The sequence below is a fragment of the Argopecten irradians genome, chromosome 4 (genome assembly GCF_041381155.1).
Source record: "Argopecten irradians isolate NY chromosome 4, Ai_NY, whole genome shotgun sequence".
NCBI lineage: Eukaryota > Metazoa > Mollusca > Bivalvia > Pectinida > Pectinidae > Argopecten > Argopecten irradians.
The window spans coordinates 45,947,335-45,973,495 of NC_091137.1; the positions used below are offsets into that span (position 1 = coordinate 45,947,335).

A 26,161-nucleotide genomic window follows, 5' to 3' on the forward strand; every position below is an offset into this window, starting at 1 on the left:
TCAAAGTGGCTTAATTAATTATACTTGGGTTCAAATATGTCATGAACCATTCATTAAAGCATTCAGCTTTGGTAATTAAACAATCCTGAGCATTGCTTTGATAAGGCACAATTAGTTGATAAATAGATTACAAACCATAGAATGATGCATGGCAAAACTAGTAGATAAAAAATATCCTGAACCAAGCATTGATGTTGGGCAAAACTAGTTGGTTAGTCAGGATCGGCGATAAAAAAATTCATGAACCGATTAATGATAGAACAGTTTGTGTGGTTGATAATGAACTGTACATTAAAAAATCAACGAAAAGATAGATCTTGTAAAGCTTTTAGGGATTCCATGATTTTAGACGTTGTTATAATAACTGATCTTTGAAGCTGTACCGCTATCTAACAATGATAACAGCCATGTACATATATCTTGACAGCATTGATTTTTTTATGGCGAGAGTGACAAGAGTATATATACCTTGATGGGGACCTTTCTTATAATGTCATTATGACAACTGCTTCGTTAATAAAGGAGCAGCACTGATTGGTCGCTTAGTAATGTATCCCATCTGGCCTTGCTGCACTGGGAGCTCCGCCTGGTGGTGTAGGTTGGAACTAGCAGTGGACATCACCAGTGTGTAGCTGACATGTGAACAGGATTACTACCATGCTACAGTGAGTTATATAGTGACACACAGGTTTTGTATTGGCATTCACGTGGCACCAGTTGTAGGTAGGTAATTTTCTATGACATCCAGTTCCTCCCTTTGCTATAGATACTTTGTATGGCACTGACGCCCATAGACTTTGGTACCTGCATGGTCAAGAGATTAAGACTTTACTTTGCATCCAATACCTGGTCAAGAGACTTTGCATCGAGTACCGGCCTGGTTTAGGGACTTTTACTTTGTATCGAGTACCTGGTTTACAGACTCTCTTAAGTTTTATACTTTAGATATTTACCGTCTTTTTTAAAGTTTGTATTCGCAAAGTTATTAAACTTCAATTGAAATATTGATTTTTAGTGTGTATGCGTTTAAAATAGCTTGAAGTATCCGAACTGGTCTGATCTTTTCCGATCTGTACGGGTATTGCCGATATTGACGATTTGATACGGTTCGGATTGGTTCCATTATATATACAGATATCACCAATGTCGGTCACGTGATGCAACTCGGTTCTGAACCATCATATATAAGCATCCATATTCACACATGGTATGTTTTTTGAGAGTTCGTGATGGTGAAAATTTTAAGAAATACAACTTTAAATAATAATTTAATAAGTGATCTTTGAAGAAAAAAAAAGTTATTAAAAAATTTCAATTCGATAAGATTTAATTCCAAAATGTTGTTCTATTGCCCAGCATATGCTATATCTCTCAAGAAATTAGGCATGGATGATAACGCAATCTGAATTTAGAACTTAATTGTTATTAATTCATTGGTATCTTTTCATCTCAGCCTTGTGTTAAGACCCATACTGTCCATAAACTCAGGACTAAATGGGTTAGATCTGAAGGTCCATCTTTTGGTTCAAAGTCCTTGGACTAAGTCTGCTAGATCTCAGTTTCCATCTTTTGGTTCCTTAAGTCATCGGACTAAGTCTGTTAAATCTCGGTTTCCATCTTTTGGTTCCTAGTCCTCGAACTAAGTCTGCTAGATCTCAGTTTCCATCTTTTGGTTCCTTAAGTCATCGGACTAAGTCTGTTAAATCTCGGTTTCCATCTTTTGGTTCCTAGTCCTTGGACTAAGTCTGCTAGATCTCAGTTTCCATCTTTTGGTTCCTTAAGTCATCGGACTAAGTCTGTTAAATCTCGGTTTCCATCTTTTGGTACCTAGTCGGCACTATAGTAGCCTTACATATGTAGAACATGTGTCTTATCAAGCTATAGGAACAGTTAAAAAGAGAAGTATATTTATCATAGTCACAAATATTTGATAAATTCATGAGCAGGCTAAACATTTTTACACGTGTGTTTATTGGTCTAAGAGATGTGGAGGATATCTAAAACTCTTAATACAAATGCCTAGATGTGATCCACAGATGATTGTGAAGGGACGTTATATATCAGTTATTGGTATGTGAATATCATATACATAACTATCATCTTACGTAGTGATTGTATACTTTGAAAATTAGTTTAAAGCAAAATTTTGAAGAACTCCAAAATGTGACATCACCTGTTCTCAAATTCTACTCTTTCTGCTCAAAGCATGACTATGGACTTCAAATTTTACTCTTTCTGTTCCCAGCATGACTATTGGGTCCATGGCAGTCCCATGGTACCCATTTTGTTAACACATGCACACCTGAAATGTTATAATGGACTGGTCCAGTCTTTGATTTAGAAGAGTCTAAATGTGTCGTTAGGGGTGACTTTGTTAATCCCCTCCAATTTCATATGGAGATGGAGACAATTTTAAGGTTTAGAATAGCAGAAATGGTTCATAAATTCAAGAATAAGTAGCAGAAAACAAATATTGATTTGAAGCCTATAGGAAAAGAATGAATTCATTTGGAGCTATGGGGATTAAAATTTTCACTATATTTAGGCTCCAAATCGCTACTGATTGCAAGAATCTGTCAATATTATTTAGTTCCTAGGATGTGTATGTGATTTGTGAGACTTCGTTTACAGTGTATTCCAGTTTTTATCCCCAAGGAAGGTGAAGAGGGATAAAATGTTCAATTAACACAATTTTGCTATAAGATCGTGCACCAGTTGCTGTTCCTCCAATTAATTTTCGGCCTGACAAGTGCTGCCATAATCCGTTCTGGTGCCTAATGAGTCTGCTTCTCAATTGTTTTTATTGTGAAACCTTGCAGAATGTCAAGTGTGTTTTTCAAATTTTATACCATATTTTGCGTTTGAAATCTGAGATATTGGAAAAGATTAAGATGATCTCTCATAAAAATTGAAAGAAATTAACATCATCAAAATGGTGTCAAACGAAGGTTCAACAGGACAATATGTTATGCTCTTCAAACTTTTAGTGGTGTGTGACGCCCAGCGTTTACAGAAGTCACTTAATCATACGCTCATTAATGAGTTTAAATTTGATGTTAAGATCAAGTCCAAGTGGACGGGTCATTGTCTAACTTCCTCTCTGGTATAATTAGCCACAGGAAGCTGGTAAGAGGAGTTCGCTTAACGGGGGAAACGTGACTGAATCGGGACTCGATTGTATTGACAGATTCTTATACATTTTAATCTCTACCTTTCTATTCTGTGAAAGATATATCCGTCTCGATGAAAATGTCCTGATAAAATGTATTCAATCTTTATGCTAGTACAATATTTTTTTACCTTTATGGAGTTTACTTCTGCATGATTTCATTGTCCCTCTACGCCAACTCGGTTACTTTTAATGACTACCTTAATATTGATGATTTCAGTTTAGCCAAGTAAACGTTGGGTTGAATGATATGTTGGTCAAGTGGTCACTTCCAGGGTCCAGCAAATACGATATTTATCAAAATACAGGGAGACCTGAGGCTACAGAGCTCAATAAGGAGTTGGGCTGCATGTAGCAAGCTTAAAAGTCCAACAGCTTAGCAATGGGGTATTAAAGGAGGATATGGTCATTTGCATAGGTCAAGGTCAAAAGGATTTAATCTCCCCATCCTCTCCCGAACCATTTACAGGGTAAGGAGAGGGCTTAGATCAAGGTTACTAGGAAATAGCCTCCATCCCTTCCCCTACCCCATTGACAAGGGTGAGAAGAAGGCCTGGTTTGACTTGACATGAAACTCTGACCATTACTGCCAAGGAAGACAGACCAACATACGTTGGGAAATTAAGATGTTAGTTAGCTGTCATATGCCCCCCTCATCCCTCTTCATCTGTTGTGTCCAGAAGAATTCCAATGATCTGACACCTCAAAGATTGACCACTCTAGACTCCTACCAAGTCATCTCAATACTTCACAGCCCCCTGGGGTAGTGGACAAGACCTCTTGGGGACATGTAAGGACACATGGGTCCCCTTGGGTCCAGCCAGGCTATCCACACCACTTCAGCCTCTACAGGCCCCCAGGGGTAGATGGACTCCTAGGGGTCAGTGACACCTTAACAGTTTGGATTAGAAGTATCATGGTGGCAATGTCTGTGTTATAATTACTTGTGAAATGTATATTGATCTGCTGAAGTGGTGCCAACGGTGGGATGTGACACTACCACCATCCCACCGCAAGTCTGCTGCTGACAGCTTTTTATTTCAGGCGAGAAATCACTGACAAATCTTTCCTGGTAAACGATACATAATTAGGACAATACAGCCTATGTCTTACCTATTGATATTGGTATTTATGGGTGAAAGATTTTGTTTCAAGAGCAAATTTCATGAATTTGATGTTGCTTTTACCTGATAAAAGTATAGATTTATCTTAATTATTAGTGCGTTAATTAAATTGATCCGAAATTTGACCTCAAGTATTAACAATAATTTGGTCTCCCAACGGGAAATGGAATTGTTTATTTGATTTGATTGTGAAGACAGCCTAACCTTTTCACATATTGTCTTAATTAACTCCTCAACAATTTGCATCTATGCATATTGAATAGAAAATCTCTATGCAGGATTTGTATTTAGAAACCATTTGGGTGGGCAATGCAGCCATACATTCACTTGTAAATCGGTGGCATTCTCCCCGAGCCTGAGGATAGAGTTCTAAGAGTAGGAAAATGCTGAGGGTGCAGGTAGCACCATATGATTTAGGATCTTGGCCATGCACTGATCTATGTACCTGAGTTACCCAAGACAAAATGCAGTGATGCTATGTCAAAGTCATCAATTAAATCACCATTAATTAAGAAAATAACTTGGACAATAGAAGTTAAAATGTTCTGCTTTGACAGGCATTTATGACATTGTCTTATAAATTCAAGTATTATGTTAATTAGGCTTATATTGGTCTGTTATTTATAGCTGTTGGGAAAGATTTTACACTTGAAACACAAAAAATAATCTGTGTATACAGATTCCGGGAGATATTGGCCTTCCAGGACGATATTGGTCGTCAGAAACAGATGGTATAAGGCGTGTGTTGATGTAGAGGGGGGTAAGGGGTATCGAGGTTACACTAATTAACATGCTATCAGTGATGTTTGTAGACAGACTTATGGGGCATCCAAGTGCAGCACCAGAATATTTACACAAGTAATATATATAGGGATTACACCAGAGGTCTAACTGTATGACCCCCCCCCCCCCCTCCACAACTCCCCACACCCTCTACCCTACCTCCACCCCCGCCCACCCCCACATCATCATCAGTAAATTAGCACCTTTCTTATCCAATATTATCAACTACACCATAGATTTGTTTATTGAGGCTTGACATTGGTAGTCTTTTTTAACTTTTTAATTAGTCATGGAGAATTGAAATTGTTCAGAAACTTATTATGATGAATAAAATTGAATATAAGTATGGTAAACTGAATTACAAATAATTAAAACCTAATTATGAAATATTATAATTAAAATCATACAATGAAAATATTACATTTAATAATTAAAATTATAAAAATATGGGATGATTTTGTTAAAAATAAATGGCCTTAATTGCCTTCTTTATATCAAAGTGGGACAGTACAGAGCAAGACTGGATGGGACTGGGTAACTTAAGTGCCCCCACCCCCCACCCCCTTCCCCTTTATTTCATGGGAGGGGTATATAAACATGGAGTGGTGCGTTTTTCACCTGAAAAGTGATTTTTTCGTACCCAGTGGTATGGTACAAAGCTCAAGGCTTGAGCCTAGCTGTAACTTACGCTCGCACCTTCGTCTGAGCTTGAACCAGTACCCTAGATCTGAACCTTGGTCTGGTACAAAGATGAAGGCTTGAACCTGTACCTATATACACTCGAACCTTCGTCTGAGCTTGAACCAGTACCCTAGATCTGAACCTTGGTCTGGTACAAGATGAAGGCTTGAACCTGTACCATATGCTCAAACTATTGTTCATGAGCTTAAACTAGTACCTAGGTACGAACCTTTTAGGTCTGGTACAAAGATGAAGGCTTAAACATGAACCTTATACTCAAACCTTGGTCTGAGCTTGAACCAGTACCCTAGATCTGAACCTTGGCCCTGTCACCTCATTGATTTGTCCTCCTTTTCACTGTAGGGAGGACCTGTAATAGTCTAGGCTATCATCAAAAATTGATGACCATTATTCTCCCTCTCCTCTGTCAAACCTGGTGCTGAAGAATTAGTCTCAATAAAACGGATGTCTTACACTCGTAAAAATCGTCTCATTATAGAGCAGTGTAGACTTCGCTTTGGTCTATTTTGGTTTCGGAACAAACCGTCTTGGGGACAGATGTTTACAAACCACCACTACATATGTATATAGATGTTAATTACTGCTAATAATTACATGAAAGTTGATAAAAAAATAATTCTACATTTTAAGTTTGATGAATTAAATGTGTTTTGAAGTGATTGATCAAACTTGTTCACCCTTGAAGACACATTTAGACTCTTCTAAATTAAAGACTAGGCCAGTCCATTATGAAATTCAAGGAGTGCATGAGTTAAGTACAAAATTATTAGAGAACAAATATGTTTAAACATTGGTCAATAGCAAATTGTAAAGATCTTTAAAATGGAGGTGGGGGTAATTTTTAATGACAATTCTAAAATTGGTTACGTTCAAAACTTGGATAACTGTCCTGAAAAGGGGCAACAATTTAAACCTTACTTGAACATACATTATTCAATTACACAGTGTACTAGTGACTAGTATAATGTAATATAGCATCATACAATATAATATAATATCATATTGGTATTCCTTACATCTCCAAAATACTCTAGAAGTATTATATTACACAACTAATGTATGACGGCCTTATCCTAATGAACATTGTGTATAAACATTAATTAATTAGCTCCCCAAGAGTTTACCATAATTATCATCAACCTGATTTGTAGATTAGCACAAAGATTGCCTCCTTTTGTTTAATACTCAATGTACATACATGTTGTCTGTGGTGGTTAGGTACACATTTAGGTAATTTTGGAAGTTTTTTGTCTGGGATCCTGAGATATGCAACGGTATGATGTCCTTTATATATATCTTAGAGATGGGGGAGGGGGGGGGGGCATCAGCATTGGGCTATGTCTCCTCATTAGCACAACACAACAGACACATCAAACACTTTGTATCAGGGCAGTCAGACTTCTCACACACACCTAACAATGACTTTGAATGCTAAAATTTAGGATGGGTGGTTTTGGTCTCCATCTTCAGGGTCCGTCCTTCAGAACATTTCCATCAATTTGTGTTATTTTGTGGTAAAATATGTTACAGATTGGGTGACAATTAAGCTTGTTTGGGCTCTGCTACGAACTGTAAGAAAATAGGCTTCATGTTGTACGGCATCCCTTTATCATCATAGAATTATTATAACAAGGACGAAAATAGAAGATTTGGTTTGTTATTCAGGAAAATTATCATAAAAGAAGGCACTGATTATTATTGAGTAACTGCACTTCATACATCGAGATCACTGTCCTGGGGTATACTGACCTTAATGTAACTAGGTCACAAATGAGGACACTGTGACCTACATTTAATTTAGGTCAGTTGGTGAGACATCTACAGGTTTAAACACAAAGATGTTGTTTTGGGAAGTGATAAAATTGTGTTGTTTGAAAAATGTATCTGTTGATATACGGCTGGCTGATCAATCGTAGTATGTTATCTGTTGATAGAGGATAATAAGTCATGTGAGTACTTACAGTTATCAGTATTTATGTATAGTACCTTATTGTTACAACACATTCAGATTAGGATTTCATAAGGCATCTTAAATGCGACTACTGCTGTGAAATTTTCCGTATCAAATAGAGGGAAGTTCATCAGAAAGAATTGGAAGATAATTGTTTGGAAATGAAGGCAAATCACTTGACATGTTAAGAAAATATCTTTGAACTAAGATGCTGTATTAACTCATGTACCCCCATGCAAGGACACATTTAGACTCTTCTCAATTAAAGACAAGTCCAGTCCATTATGAAATTTCAGGGGTGAATAAGGTTTGTGACCCAGCATAAAGCTCCCTAGTGGTAGATGAACTGTTTTATGATCATTAAAGATGAATCTCTTTGATAATCGGCTAATTACCAGTTCACCTATTTTTAGAAATATGATCTGGTCCTTACTTGGCATCGGTGATGATACGACAGTGATTTGCTGAATGACCAAACCTGTGGTCCCAATATCCTGTTGATGGCTCCCTGGGCTCCTAATACATCCTGTTGGAGTCCCTTTATAATTACTCTAACACTAATTATGGTTAATCTAGATTGTAATTATACAAAGATGTAGTTAGCTTACACAGAGTGACATTAGACTCTTAAAAATTCTTTCTTAACGTAACTTGAGATTTAATCATCCCACTTATTTTACTAGTATGGCTTGACATTTTCATTGTGTAGAATATTTTGGTTGTTTTTGTGGTTGCTATGTATCCTTGTGGTTGCTAGGGAGTCAACAATATAAAAACAACAAAATTCATTTTAATGTACTCTTTGAATAACTGCCGCATGAGCTACAACTATAAAAAATTATAACCAAAATAAAAGAATATTTGAAAATTTTCTAACGAAAATGGAAAGCATACCATGAACATTTCACTTAAAAGAGTTTTCCAGATAGTGTATAGAAGAAGTTTAACAATTAATTAATTCTTACAGAGTATGAAATCTGACCTTGTTACCAAGAGATACTAACAGCGTGGAATGTAATATGTATAATTACCATAATTATCATTAATTGAGCCAACTGATAAAATGGAATCAAATTTTCAAGATTGATTTCACATTTATTAACTCATTCACCCCTGAAAACAGATTTAGACTCTTCTAAATCAAAGACTGGACCAGTAGACTGGACCAGTCCATTATGAAATTTCAGGGGTGAATGAGTTTAACCTGTACTTTAACTTGTGTTCACAAAATATTTCTGAACTTTAGATATTGTGTCTTAAATCTTCTGAAGGATTAAATAATGAAATAATGTACATTTTCCCACCAAAATTATGCGCTGAAAATGGTAGTTCATTGATATAGATTCATTGGAGTCATTCCTTCGTTTTTTTCTCATACAAAATTTGATTGTTCGGTTCATTTTAACAACAGATGGATGGAATATCTTCATTTTTTCCCAAATTTCTTTCCTGATGATTACGTCTTATAAACATCAATAGAACAGATGGCGTAGTACCACACATCACATTACCTTTGGCAAAACTAGCCTATTTAAGAAAGCCTCACCTGTATCAAATACTGCTATCCATTGTAATGTATAATTATCATTAAGGTAGAAAAAAATAACCTTTCATTTCTCAAGTTGTAGTCTTCATTGTTGAGTTGAAATAGAATCTGTTGGTTTTTTTCAGCTAAATTTTATATCATTTTAACGTCTTTTATAAAATCTGATATATGCTATGTGGTGTGAATTAAAGTGCCGCCAAGCAGACTTTTTATAATTTTCATGTTTGAAAAATCTGAAAAGAAAAAAACAAGCAGTTAGGTACACCTCAAAAATTTTGAAAAATTTGCTTCTGTACTAAACTAGAAATAATTGAAGAAGGAAGAGATATCATTCATCTAAGATTTATAGATAAAAACTTCCAAAATTTAAAAAAAAAAAAAAAAAAAATCACAGAGCGTATATACAAAAATAAATTTACAACCAACTTTAGTGCATGGAAAACTCGGGAAAGTTTAAGATAACATTGATCATGGGAGAATTTGAAAAGGATTTATGGTGTGGATCTGAGAGCACTCGGTTATATACCTTAATGAATATAAATGGCAGCATCGAGGGAGAAATCCTCCCAGGGATAGCTTCCAAATCCATCACGATTCCTTAATTAACCAATCAGTGACATGGAGACAATGTCTAGCTTCACTAATTAACCAATCGGTGAGCCCAAGACAGAAGCAGCAGGGGTTTGGACTAAGACACGGGAGGTGGACTGATATGGTATAGGTATAAAATTGTATTATGTATTATATGGTAGAAGCGTTGATAGATTACCTGATAGATAAACAATACCTATTATTACTATATTATGTATATCACGGTAGGGGATACGTAACGTAACAGCTAGATGTGTCGGAGTAGATACAGGGTTCGCAACAACATGTTTTGCTTCCATTACTTGTTGATTTAAATTGTATTTGATACCTTTTATAGAATTTTGAAAATATTTAGGCCACTCTTAGCCATCAAATCAACTTTTAATACTGTATATTGTTTGTTTTGCTTTATTTATGAATCAAATATTTCTAATGGACAAAGAAACAACAGACAGTCATGAGAGACTCATTGAGTTAATGAGCTTCACTCTCCTAAATGCATTCTAGCTTGCTCACCAGAGACATTTGGTAAGCAATGTCTATATTACTTCTGTAAGCTTGGAGTGATCCAATGAGCTGTATTGCTTGCCGAGCATCAATAATTTTAATGGTTTCTTCTTTACTTGCCTCTCCCAAAGATAAATGCAAGTGTCATAGTATTAGGAAAGGGTAACTCCGTGAAAAATCGCCTCTCTGAACTAGAAGTGACTCAATTGCAAGTTGAAATTGTTTGCTTGTTCCTAAAATATATTAGAACTTGCCTCATAGAGAAGAAAAGGGTAACTACCGCAGGAGAGAAGTTTTACTCCATTGGAATTTCACTTTTATGGTAAAAAGTGACTCAAATGAAATGTTTGGTAGTTCTTTCCTAGGCCTGTTCTCCAGGTACAAATAACTTAATGTGACTCCATGAAAGCTTGTCTCAGAAGTAACTGGTGACTCGTTGAGGCTGCATCTCTAGTTTGAGAGCTAGCTTGTCTGGCGTACAAAAGGTGACTCGTTGAGAGCTAGTTTTCCTGGCTATTTGTGGTACAAATGTGACCTTTTGAGAGCAAGCTTGCCTGGCTCTTTAGAATAAAAACAAAAACTTGCCTTGGACTATCCAGGTCAGAGAATATTGTCTGGTTGGAGGTCCCCCAGTGTGACTATACTGGAGAGGGTCAGAGTTCAATGTGTTTATAGTACAACAGTGTCCATCACATAGGGCTATCATCCTCTCCAGATAGGCATCAACCAGCGGGATTAGATAATAACCCTTGTAGGGGCCACTCTGTCCCTTCCTTCCCCCTCTATCTACTCTACTCTGGCCTCATTCTAGACCCAGACTCCCCATGGCTCCCTAAACAATCTGGCTTTCGCTGCTCCTTACTGGTCATACTGACTGAATATCTGGATGTTGTTGGTCGAGATTGGATGGACTTTAGTAGCTGTTGATATACACTCAAGGTTAGCTAGCATCTCTTTTATATTCTGTCGTTTATTACAGGTACAATCAGTGTTGCTATCATTTTAGTTTGTTATACAAGCAGGGGAAAGAAAATTGCAGGGTGTAAAATAATTACATGGAAATTGTTCATATACACCTATACGAATGCTAACTGAACTATCAATTTTGTTTACTTACAATATTATGATAGTACTGCTTAATATGTATTCATACATATTAATATACATATTTACAAGTGAATCAGTTAAATCACCGTCTAGATGTCGGTAGAGTACCTGAGACTTCTGATACTCTGTCAAAAATCATACGCGAAAATAAAGTTAGATTATAAGGTTGTCTTTAAATCTCATCCAAATAGTTCAGAATAGAAAATCATGGGCTGAGTTAATGATTTATAGTCCCACATTCTACCTGTAACTATATCGACGAGTGAAAAGCAGGTCTTCTTACTTTGTGAGCATGCAGCTGAAATAAGCGAGTGAAAATAGGTCTTTTTAGTTTTTGAGCAGCTGAAATAAGCGTCTGAAAACAGGTCTTTTTAGTTTGTTAGCGTCTGAAATAAGCAAGTGAAAACAGGTCTTTTTAGTTTGTTAGCATCTGAAATAAGCAAGTGAAAACAGGTTGAGCATCTGAAATAAGCAAGTGAGAACAGGTCTTTTTAGTTTGTGAGCATCTGAAATAAGCAAGTGAAAACGGGTTGAGCAGCTGAAATAAGCAAGTGAAAAGCAGATCTTTTTTCATTTGTGAGCATATGAAGTAAGCGTTAGCTGAATCCTGAGAAATTCCTAGCCTCATCACCAACTTGTAAAGTATGGTGAAGACTGATTGAGACATCTGTACTACATGTATCGTATTAGCATGTGGACATGACATTGTATTGTTTTATTATCTGTAACATGACTTGAGAAGATGTTACAATGTCTGATACGGTCCTTGTGTGTTTATCTGTCAGATAATACCTTTATCAGATAGCAGCTATAGGCAGCAAGCTCTCCTTTGACCAGGAGTAATCGGAGATCCACATATAGTCATATACGTAGTATAGAAGTCTTTATCAACTACAAACATATTTACAACTCAGGTGGCAACTGTTCAAAATCATGGGATCGAAATCTGTCGAAAAAGTCTGGATGTGTAATAAGGTGTGTCATTCGGTCAAATAGGGTTTGTATATATGTTTTGTTGAATTTATAATGTTTAAAGACTGTGTTTGAAAATTTTTTAATTATTAGCTAATTAGTTTAACAAATAGTTTCATTTTGACTCTTTTCGTTGATTCAAAATTCAGACAAGTTATTTTTTGTATGAAACTGTAATGGCAGGATACGAAATTGAAGTTGGTTTTCATTTTCCCCTCATGAGATTCATTTGGTGAGACGATGAGCCTCATTCATTATGTCTCATTAGATTAAAACTTTTAGAAGACTATGATGACAAGTGTTGACGATACTTACCACTCCTGAAGTTTTTCTGTCTCAATTCTACCCGATACAACAAATGGACATCAAAGGATAGTATTTATAAAGTAACTCTAGGCTTACCAAGAATATATGCTGTAAAATGTTATAATGGATCAAGATATTTAGAAAGAAATATTAAATTTATCAGGGGAGCTAGAGAAATTATCGTCACTTTTGTATGACGGAGAACAATCGAAGAATTATCCGGAGGAAAAAAGACGTAAAAAGTTTCAGCAGCTCATGATGAAATTTAGAAAATCAACAGATCAGAAGTAACAGGCTTGGATTGGATTATGAGATTACCAATACAATCTGGGATAAAATCAATCGTCGTGTTTGTGATACTACTCGTGATAGTGTGGCCAATCATCTTCAGCCAGGGCTCGCGGTATACATGAAATGTCACGCAAGATCAGACTCTGAAATCAGTTGAACAAAATATGCGAGTTATTGTATCTTAATTAGCATCTAGGTAATCTTCATCTCTTTTATTGTCAAATTAGGAAAAAAATATCTTTGGTTCGTAGCTTGTAGCTGTATAAATCCCAAGTCATTTATACGTATAGAAAATCTTCACTCTAGCTTTGATGTGGCAATTTTTCGCTTTTTATTTTGAATGAGAAACGCAAAATTGACTGAACCACTTGGTAATAAATCTATGAGCATGAATTTGAAATTTTCTTATGGGTATTTGGCATACAAATAATGTGAACATTTTATCTGTTGATTTCTTTAAAATAAAGGAGTAGATGTAATGTGATGTGTACTATTTTGGCTTCAGACACTGGAGGAATATTTTTATTTCCATGCTAAAAATCTCAAATTGTCTGGTTTGATCTTGGTATAAACATGTTGCATACCAATGATAAGTCCTTTTCAAGGTAAAACTCATGAATACATCATGTCCGTGCATATTCTTACATCCATAACTAATGAAGGTCCTACCAGCCAGCCACCACCAGCTCCCAACGCTGTTTACTCCAAATACGATGCAACATCACATCCATACACAGGCGTCTTTTGGTGTAATGTCATTATGTAGTGTACATTTATTATCCAACCGAGATGTTTGGGTTTGTGGGTTTGTTTTTGTGTCTTGTCCTATTTACAATAAGGTCATGTAAATATGTGTCGCCACTGCAGGTTTTGAACTTGGATGAAACCTGAGTACCCGGAGCAAATTCATTGACCTAGCTATGTTCGGTTTTTTCCAACTGTCACTAGGGATTCAAACTCACAACCAAGAGGTGGAGGATCAATGGTTATATATATGTTGGTACATCCTATCTAATCCGCCACGGCAGCCCCATCAAACTTAAATCAGTTTCATAATGTTTGTTTTTTTTTTATTAAAACTGAAAATAATCAAACATTGAGTACACGTGCTACAGTGTTTGTGCGTGGGTACATCAACACTTGAACGCTGTAGTTTTATTAGCCCCGCAAGGTAGATGGAAAGTTGTAGATATACAGCCTTCAGCAAATTTGTGTTGTCAAACCCAACTGTTGTGATGCTCCACAAGTTTTACCACTGGCTTCCTTGATAAGGATATAGCACTACCTATAACTAAAACAGGTTGTGCTGGCGATGAAGCCTCTGTGCAGTTGTATAAGTCGAACGACAAGATGCCTGTATATTCTCGTGTGTCAAATGCCCTGTTCGCTAATGAAGCTGGCAATATAGCTGAGAAAGGCACCAAACAAAGACAATACCACGAGCTGTTAGTCATCATTTGATCTACCAAGAAATTGAATTTAATGATTTCCTTACCAGGTAACGATCCAATTTCCTGCAATTGTCCAATATCAGTTGAGGAAAATGGTCGCTTTCTGTCAAGACAGGAAATAGCGCAATTACGAACAGGTACCTACATTATCACCGCCATCACACCGAAACAATAAACCACCGACCAATCAATAGCCACCTAGACCATTATCTTGGAGCTTATCTCCAGGTCAAAGGTCGCACTGCCTCGGGTTATCATGGTAACTGTTGTGTAGTATTATAAATGAACAAATGTTCTTATTAATGTAATGGATTGTCATAGAATGTTTGACAATTCAATTTTGGAAGTGATAATTGGATAGCTCAGACCTGGCCAAATGTATCAGATTGGGAGGATGGGGACCAACAGTGCCATATTGAATTGATTGACATTTCAAGGCCATATTACATGTATCTTTCATTGTATCATTTGTAACATACAATGAACCTTTCTACAAAGACCACCCAAGAGACAGCAGTCAACCTGTCTCTAGAGACCACTCAAAGGACAGCAGTCGAATTTGTCTATAAAGACCTACCAAGAGACAGCAGTCGAACCTGTCTATAAAGACCACTTAAAGCACAGCAGTCGAACCTGTCTAAAGATCATCCTACACAGAGGAAAACTGTTTTGTATAGTCAGGTAGTTTTCCTATGCAGGTTCAATTGTGCTGAATTGGTTATTTGGAACATTATAGAAAATTTTAACCAGTTTACAGAGATAATTGCCAAAATAAATTCACCACTAAAAATTTGTATTTTAACCGTATGTATACCTGCACAATAAAATCAATAAGATCTAATCGGTTCAGTGACCCTTTAAAACAGCCTCCATCCCAGATTTATGACCAGAAGTTAGATGGATGCAGGTTGGAAGCACTGCTTGCACACAATGTCTCACCTTAATTACCCTAGGTGGCTATTTCAGACATGTTGGTGTTAAACAGGCAGTGGTGAGGGCAGCATTTGGCCTGACCTAGAGTTGACAGGGGGCCGTAGATATAGACAATGTTTATGGAGATGTAGAAGAATAATTTCCATTACTGAGTTCGGTTTGGGCTCAGTAACAGTTGTAGCTTGCCTTAATTGTCCCTTACTTCCCCCCTAATCATGGGTTTTGGCAGGACTCCGAGGGACTATTGGGACAGTTTTATGGGGTTAGCCTAACTCTGATTTAGACTTTACTCTAGTCCCCCTGCTAACATCAGAGCAGTGAATGATAGTCACTGTCAAATATCACCCTGTTAAGGTACAAAACACTGCCACATTACAATTTTATACCAGACTGGTGAATTTGAAAGTACAAAGTTATCTCCCCCTTGTTAGGAATAAGGACATGACTGTATCCTTTAAGCTAGCATTATAAAAAAAAAATGATACTTTAAACACTTATACTTTTATTACTGTTGGTATTAATTCTACTTTCATGTAAAAAAATGATAATTCTACTTTTACAAACATTTATGTATTTTTGTGAGAAAAAAATTTCAAAATAATTGAATTAATAAAAAAAAATAGTCTATGAAATTTTTTTTTATTTGAGTATATTGTCCGAAATAGGAGCAAATATTATATTAAAAAACAAATTTTACAGCAATTTCATATCCTTAGTTTTTACACTGTTTCAGTTTCCTCATTTTCTTTAGAAAAGTAAATACTAAAAGAGATTTGAAAATTTCATCATCTTTAAATTTCACATCTTGATTTATTTTTATTGAATAATTTAGATGATTTTCAATACTTTGGATGAATATGTTATCAACATGACATTAATTGGGGAATATGTTACATAAAATTGAGAATAATTTTTTGTTAATTAATTAAAAATAAGTTATTTGATGATTGATTACAATTCATTCATTTTATTAAATAAAATAGGAAACAGGCAAGATTTGGAAAAAATACAAAATAGGTTATTTATGAAAATTTTCCTTATATTTAGTCTAATTAGGTAACTAATTATCATTAATTGTGAGTGACTAAAAAAATATTCCATAATGATACTAATTACTTAAAAAAACACTTATGTGAGTAGTACTCGGTGATTAGCCCCAAAGAGAGGTGCATGAGGTCAATACCTATAGGCCAAAGGTCAAAGGTTACTGTTAATTACAGGTAAACTAGGCAGGTAGGTCAGTCTATTATATATAATGAAGTGAGAGACTAGTAATTGGGGTATTAATGTATGACACTAGCTTGTTCCAACATGTTCTCTTAATCCATTAAATCAAGTCACTTTCAATACTTAATGATGGACAAGAATACATGTAAGTATTCTGCTACATTCATGAACATTAGTCAAAAACCTTATTTTAAATAACTGATGATAATGATGTTCTTTAAATTATAGTTTAAATATATTTAAACTTAATCCTTCAAGCTTAATTGATATTTTTAGAAGAAATTGTATTTAAATTGTTAATTAATCTACAAAAATAGTACTACATTTACTTTAAAGCCTAGATGATGTTGAGGATGAAACAAATGATTTTAATGAGTGTAAATAAATTGAATAAAAACGGAATCTGTTACATTGTAATGTAAATAAGCTCTAGTGCAAAAAATTGTATGCACATTTAAAAATGTTTTTATTGATTTTTGAAATGAACTCTAATGTATAGATGTAAGTTCTGACACCAGATTTCCTGATAATTATGGACAGGGTGAGGTGCTACAGAGGCTGCGTACTGTACACAACCTATATGACACTTCACAGGTGAGAGACACCTGTACTAACTGTCTCCCCTTGGTCATCCATATAGACTGGTCCATCTTTGTCTTAGGGTCAGTCCATTAGTCCAGGAAGGGGTGTGTGTAGAGAGGATATAATAATACCTTAATATGTAGGTGTTGTTAATCCCCCTGCTGTGCTGGTCAGTTCTGGACTGGTCAAATGTCTGAATCTAGGCAGAGTGGTCAGTCACCAAGGCGTAGTGTTGCTAGTTAGACATAAGAGTGGTTAGCTGTTCAGGTATAAGCACATCATTTCTATTCCACAACAGATATGTTATGTAGATATACTCAACTACCAACTTTACTGAAACAGGTTTGTGGCATTTCTTTAAAATTCTGTGACATATAATTTAATATTGTGTTTTTATTCATAAAACATGTTTTAAATCATTTAAAAAAAATACATTGTGAAACCTTGTATTAACTTTCAGAAACAGTATTACATGTTTCTGCATTAAGGTGTCAGAAACAGAAAAATTGTAGTTAAAATTAACCACTCAATGCTACTGAAACAGTTTGCCTTTATTATTTCTTGAAATTCTAAGACAATTTAACTAAAATCTGTATCCCTAGAACAAAAAATATCAGTCTGATATACACATATTTATCTGCTTGTATTTAGCACCTAGAAAATCAAATTTAAACATTTAAATCTCTGCCAATTAAAGGAGTCATTGTTTTTTAATTTGCTTATTTATTAAAATAAGATAATTTAGTTGGGGAAAAAAATACATCTGTCCTGTTTCAAATATGTTACTATATGCTATTTGAATTATTGACCATTATATTTACACACATGAATATTATACTGTCAATAACAACATTTTATTCTAAATATGTCAAATTTTGTGAGAGAAATTGATAGAGTCCGCAAAAAGATGGTTCAGTCATAATACTACATATTTGTATTGATGTTGTCATGATAGAAAATTTGGAATAATCTTTCCATAAAAAATGGTAATGGACAGAACAGCTCATTTCAAAATAGCATAATGAACTAGCTAAATGTCAAGTTTGTATATAAGTATAAGTAAGGACGATATATACTCATAAACATTGATTTTATACGGAGAGTACATCGAAAATCCATATTTGTTCATTAAGTCACTGCGATGATGAGGGATTTCAAATAATCTCCGTTTGATGGAGCTTATATCTATATGTAATGTAAAAATTGATGGCAAACTTTTTCCCCAATATGGACACATGGTAATGTCTATGTATAATAATGAGAACATTCTGTAATTAAATTCACTCTGCAAAATATTATATATGTCATTTTCCAATGTTTCTATTTTCAGTTTTAAACATTCAAAGCATTCTTTTGTAGAATGTTAATTGCTAATTGGTCTTCAATCACCGTTTTTGAAACAAAATCTTTGGGGAAAAAATATATTAACAAAATCTCCAATTTGAAGGATAAGTTTACTAGTTTAGTTTAGAATTTATTAAAAACTTTTTGACTTGGCATTTTAATGAAAAACGTCCTATTAAGAGCCATGCAACGTTGTTTAAGGACATGTAAGGTTTAAAGGTGGAAGAAAGCCAGAGTACCCGGAGAAAAACCACTGACAAGCAGTCAGTAGTGCAACCCAGAAGTGGAGAGCATGTGGTATTATGTTGGGACATCTTAACCATTCGGCCACTGCAGGTTTTCCATAGTATTAAGGCCTTCATATATTTGATCTGTTTTCTGGTTCAGAAAATATTTTCAGTGAGATTGTTGCCAGTTGATTGATTTTGATGAAAACCTGTTGAAATGTTTCGTTAATGGATTAGCGTGGAGATTTCTTGTGATAATCTGTTTTGGTGGAACTTCCTTTGTTGGAGAAACTAAGCTTATTTGTTCCATTGATTTCAGTACGTCTTAATCCCGACACGTTAACTAAAGTCACTTTCTACTATCAGATTACCTTCTTAGTAAATCGAGGATTTGGATTTCTGATTGGTGTTTTTCACCTGTAGTCTACCTGTCAGGTAAAATCTACCTGTAATAAATAAGATGTGGACAATAATTTTTTATTTCATAATGATGTAACTAAAAAAGAAATTCTATATACTGTATATCATGATGATATTTTACCTTCTGTAAGATGAAAATTGAAATGTACTTAATGTCTAATAGAATTAATAGATTTTCAGAATTCATTAATAAATCTATAATTGTTGAATTATCCCAATTGTCTTCATACACATTTTCATCTAGCTCTCTCTAACATACTGTATGACAACATTGAAATGACAATCTTCAACTATAGAGTAAGGTCGTCATTATTTCTTAGATATAGATATCGATGTGACTTTTTATTACATAATATGCTAGTTATAGTTTTATGACGAAATTCAAAATTTGAACTCTACTGGAACATTCTCTTCTGTTGATAATGATATTATTTTTCCTGATCTTTGATATTCGACATCTGGTGTGCTGAAATGTTACAAATCGATCACCTGTACTGGATTGAGTATCATTTTTCTTTGTGTCCGTTCGTTTTTGTGTATATTAATTGTATTTTTGAAAGTCGACATGATGCAAGAGTGCAGCCTGAAGTCATGTAAAAAGGAAATGTGTGGCTAATTAATTGGATCGGAGTGAGATGTAGAAAGAATAGCAGTGATTTGGTGATGGGAAAGATCGTGGAAGATTGAATGGTGGTAAATATTCTGCAATTTGATCATAGAAAAAACGACAAGGAATTGAAAAAAAAATTTAAGAGTTGAAATTGTGAATGGATAGGATTATATATTATTGATATTTATACATTACTACAGTGTATCATTGATAATGGTATGGATTACAGAAATCTGCTACTAGGGTTCAAATTCTAATTGTCCTGAAAATGCACAAGACAATTTTTTTTTTTAGAAAATTGATTGTATATACTAATCTGGTCATTTTGTCATCAGAACTGATGAGTGTAATAAGAAAGTTTCACAGCTGACTATAATTAAGATCCTAATGAAGTAATTAGGGATGAGCAGTGTTGTAGAGCATTTACTACTCCCCAAGGACCACATGTCCTCCCCTGTAGGCTAGCACTGTCAGTGATTGGCCAGAGGAATTCCTGGTAAATCACTACCAGCTTTGGTCCAATACTGCCACACCACTGCAGGTATATAGCCTTGGTATTCATCTTAGCCTCATTGCTCCATTCCACATCTGTCCATTCATGGAGAACTGTTCCTGGAAGGGATTTCATGCTCGACTTCACAGCTCTGCCTATATGTATTGACACACTGGAAGGATAATATTTTCTAGTCCGTGAAAGCTGTATGGTCTTATAATGGTGAGCATCCTGCATGTTTGGTTTCCAGCGAAGAAGCATGTTTTTCTTGTGTGGCTATCATAGCGTGATGGTCAAGCTCTCTGTGTAGTTTTGCAGAAAAAATATTTTCCAACATGTTAGAGGTATTCATAGTTGGCACGCCACATGATGTCTTCAACTTCCATAAGAGTTATCAGCGGTGCTTTTAGACTGTAATAGTATATGGCTATGTTATTGAGTAGAACAATTGCAGATGAAATATTTGTCACACGGAATGATTAAATATGAGGTAAATATTATCACTGTTTGTAAAAACAAGTGTTGGTAATTGTGCGTGACTCGGATTGATCAGAGAAGATGTGATGGGGGTATTGATTCCGTCACCGCTGTTCAATAGCCGTTTATTGATCAGCAGTTGACAGCATTGTTGGCCAGTGATGTAGATAGGGGGTATAGATACACCAGGTATAAATCTATGATGTCCTGTGATCAGCCCACGGACCAGGTGAGTGGCGATAGTCTTTGATTGTATTTTACCTGAATTTCCTCTTGTGATAATTGGCGGCTCGTATTATTGAATTGGTTTCAATGCGACACCAACACAGAGTCAGCCCTAGTAATGACTTGTTCATGTGTGGTGGCTCGTTATAGGTAGGGTTGTATGATGAAAATCAGGCCAGATCAGCTGGCTGACTCGCTGTCGTACACCAGATATTTAGATATTGATGAGTGAAGGTGAAGGCACCGTGAATAGTTAATTAATATCCTGGTTTGTCCATCGATTACATTGGAATCACTGCTCATGTGAGGTGGAAGTATCGGGTGACGAGGGACAGGATTATGTACAAATGTACCAGAGTATGTCAAGATTCTATCCTGTTGGAGGAGGAGTCGAATCACCCATGATATATGGTTAGAATATTTGTCATCTTACGCCAGGTATGACATTGCAAATCGTGATAAAAACCCTGTAGGATATCAGATAAATACCAGGTATTATATTTATATGTATTGATATATATATGTTAAACCTATCTCTAACAATGAGTTTTGATATCAATTTAGTTTAAACAAAATATGATTTTTAAGCCTTTAAAAAAGGGTATGATATTTAGTTATTTGTATTTAAAAAGTATAAGATTCTCATCAAAAATAATATTATTTGAAGCAGGGGTATTTTGTCATTATGCATCTGAACAAGTTTTACATCACAAAAAGAATCGTAGATCAGGCCCAACTTTAGAATAAAAAGACAAATTTTGTGAGTTATTAACTCTCAACAAATCTGTAGTAAAACTTAAGATAAATAATTTTTGTTGTGTTTCTCGAAATCATAACTTAGTCTATATTGTTGCTAAATTGCTTGTTACAATCTAGGGGTAATAAATCAGATGCTCCTCCTCATTGTAGACACACTAAACTTAGGTAAGTCAATCATCATAAACGAGAAATTGAATCACATCATTATAAACCAGGTTTATTGAATATTGAAATGGATAACAATACATCATTTCCATCAACAAAATTTAATATCAAATCAGCATAATTCTATTGAATTTTACCCAAAGCTACATTGACCTTTAGCCAGACACTTCCAGTTAGAATTTGTAAATATTGTTTTTGACATGATATATGTCATATGCTGGTGTTTTGTTATTGGAGCGTATCAAAAATCCAGATATTTTATGTATTTTGGTATAAAACTTTTATGTCCTTTGATTTCCTGAGGTTAAGACTAATGATATCTAGATGCTGTAGCTAATTAATTTGATTTGTCGATAGTAGGAGATACCGAATTTTATGGGATATATGTGGATATATATTACAAGACTGTCGGTTTATAAGTAGCATCTGACATTGTAAAATACGCTGTCATCTCTTCTCGGGTTACTCTATACCTGGTACCCTATACTTATAATACTTACGTATCTATATCATTAGGTAACGACATTTACACAGGTAAAACTGGTAGGTACATAAATATATAACCTATACGGCAGGAGAGGGGAGGGGGAGATAACTCAGTTATAGTAATAAAGATGCTCTTACGTACCTTCATCATTAGGTAATGGCATTTACACTGGTAAAACTTGTAGGTGTACATAGATATATAACCTATATGGCAGGAGAGGAAAGGGGGAGATAACTCTATTATAGTGATAAAAATACTGTTACGTACCTACATCATTAGGAAATGGCATTTACTCAGGTAAAACTGGTTGATACACAGGAAATAACCTATATGGCAAAGGGGGAGATAACTCTATTGTACATATATCAGAGTCTCTTCCCCCACCAAGACTTTATTTTATTGGTTTACATTAGAAACTAATCGAAATACCTTTAGAACTGATTGAACAATAACTTTTCATGAATCAAAAAAAATATGGACATACATATATACTGTATTCGACCCAATAAGCACCCAGGGCGTTTAAAAACTTGAAAAAAAATGAAAAGGTGCTAATAAGACGAAATTATTGCAAATCTAGACAGCATTTTGTAGTTTTGGTCTTTATCTATGCGTGGACAATTGAAATCGAGGCCTCAAAAAGGAGGAGGGCGCTTATAGGGACATGGGTCCTTATTGGGTTGAATACGGTATGTTCAAAGTACTATGAAGATGATACATAAATTTGAACGCCTCTTCTTTTAAAAATGTATTTTAAGGCTTAAAAGTACGGGAAAAGGTTTGAATAGCAGATAATTTTTCCATGTAGGAAGAACTGACTTTTATAAATGTATAGCTCATCCAAGTTTGCAAGAAGTTTCATCCAAGATTTTATCACAAATACTGATGCCCATAAAGAAAAATTGTCACATGGAAATTGAGCAATAATTCCTAGCATTGATGTCCTGAGGGCATTTTCACTCTGAATGACAGAAGCCATATTTTCGGTTAACGACTTAAAATCTAAAATTTCTTGGTGTTTTTCCAAGTTAAAAATGATGGCTTTAGAAGGACTGTTACTCGTGAGAATTAATCACAGAATTGTTATTGCAAACCTCTCACTAAAAAAGTGAAATCTTCCATTCCCACACAAGTGGCTTTTCACATGATGTTACAAACTTCTTAGCTGGAAGAGTGTCGGAATGAGAAGGAATTGGAATGACCTTGTGTGATTTGTCGAGGTGTTGACATGCAATGAGATTTCTAATTGTGGACAATCGTTATCTGTTTGAATTTTAATTGTAAAACTAAAGAATTTTAATTGTTAAAACAAATTCAAGGCCAAGTAGTCAAAATGCCAGATGAATTATATCATTTTTTTAAGACGATTAGATCAATTTTAATATGTTTCATGTAAAATTTCACTAGGAAAACGTTGATACAGTCTGCCATTTACTAAGCTAAAGGAGAATTGTGGGATTTCCGGACAAGTAAACAAATGTCCACTGTATCATTTCATCGGAGAAGAAAGAACTGTCAAGGGAAATGTGTCCAGCTAAGAGAGTCGTTGAGATTTGTCAATTACTCAAGCCAATCACGAAGAAGATCATGAAATATCGTGATTTGTTTACTGAGGTTCATGGATTATCGGTCAACCCACAGTTTTTTTTTACGATAATGTGACAAGGAGTGGTGTTGACGGGAAAATTTGGTATTTTACATTACAGAAACATTGAATTTTGAGTTTTGATAAAGATGATATCAGATATTGGCCTTATATTTTGATCTTAAACAGTATGTTTTGGAGAACAATGTATTTCAAATTCTTTTCCTTTTTATGACAATAAATGCCCTGTAAATTTAAAAGCCAGGTCATTTTTGTGACAATTTCTAAAATTAATATGTATTGTTATGATCTCAATCTAACAAGAAAAGGACATAATTAGTAGCTAGGGTAAAAATTTAAAAAAAAAAAAAAAAGATAATGTGATTGGAAGACATGTGTTAATTCGTAAGCGAGTGTTACAACAAATGTTATGACAGTTACATGAAAGGATGGGGCAGTGAAGCATTGCTCAATGGAGAATGTTGATAGGAAAATAGCAACATATTAACTGGTACCGTTTGGCATGTCCTCATGGGAGTTAATGCCGAGTGATGTGAACAGAGCATATTACACTGACAAGTTATAAGGATATCTCTATCATACACAAAACAAATTTACTTACTCTAGTGGGGGGTGGGGGAGGAACCCCATGTGGAGCTGGGAGGGGGTAAGCAGGGACACATGCAAACACATGGGTAGGACTCCATAAGAAAGTATAACAGATGTTGCAGCTATATACATTCCCTGGTTGGCCCATTGTGGCGACATTTCTCAGTGTACAGCTAGAGTCACAAGGAGTCAGACTTGCTAAAGAATTGTGTTGTCGAGTCTTTAGTAGTTGTCGTGAAGGAGACTAAGATGTGTTGTGTAGAGATATAACTTGATATTTTTGGATATTTACACATATTCCACTCCAGTGATATGGTACTGGTGAGTTTGATTTATTTAACTGGCTGATGCTGGTTGTGTCTTAGAGGACATGGTGACATTTACTACGCCTTTAGCTATATGTATATATACATGTATCCACATTTGTATTTACTTTTCTGTAGTCTCTGGATAGGCAATATAACAACACGTTTATTATAGCTTCTACTGACGATTTCATATTTAATACTATTTCTGGGGAAAAAAATTCTAAGAGAAGTCAAGAACATTAAACTTAAACATTTTGACCTGCTAAGTCTCAATTATAGCAAGACTATAAAGCTATAGTTTGCAGAATATGAGGAGTCTAAATAAATCTTTCAAAAAATCACCAAAACAACAATATGAAATGTTATATGGTGTTCTTTCATGAAAACTTCACTGACTTCGTAATTTACGACTTTGCAACAAATCATTCGTTTTGTAACGGTTGATACAAAATACATATATATAAAAACTTGTGTATTTTGTAATTGTTGACGGAAGATTTATAAAAGTCTTTCGTGTGTCGTCAGAACTTGTGGTTAAGAAAGTGAAGTCGTGCCATGTGGTGTTTTTGTGTTGTGAGAGCACTGTATATGAAACCCAGTGTCTGGCACTTAGGGAATCTGGGCATAGACTTGTCACCGCTTGTGTAGTACAGCTTGATATTGTGTGGAATTTTTTGCGCCTGTTTTTGATTTTTTTGTGAACCTTATATCCTTATGGTGGTATAGCTACCACACACTCGGAGGGGGGCATGCCCAAATGGCTGTAAAAAATGTTTGTAAGTCTCTTGGTGAAATGGAAAGGAGTTCTAGTATCTCAGATTATGATAAAAGTGATAATGATCTCCCCTGATATACATGGACTGTGGAGATTGTTTTGAAAATACCAAGACTTCTGTCTTGATGTTTTCTATCATTGAGAATGTGTTATTTTCAAAACATTGACAGTCTTTTGATTTTATTTCCTTAGATATCAAAAGATTTGCTTGCAATATTTTAAGAAAAGATTGTCACTTGAGCTTGATCTATGTAAGAAGAAGACTCAAATCTTATAAGTTAATGCCAGAACAAAAATGTTTGTTAGTTTTAACTTCGAAGAGATTACATAATTGAATTTTCCTTATTTTTGTGTAATTGCTGTAAAAAATTCACTTTAGACTAAACATGTCTATGATATTTTTACAGGAGGACTTAATTCACCTGACTCTCATCT

General features: G+C 35.0%; 1 protein-coding gene across 1 annotated transcript in view; it reads left to right on the top strand.

The window, feature by feature from the left end:
• LOC138321833 (poly(rC)-binding protein 3-like) overlaps nucleotides 1-26,161 on the top strand; it is a 223,302-nt gene that overhangs the window by 162,060 nt on the left and 35,081 nt on the right. The window lies entirely within an intron of this gene.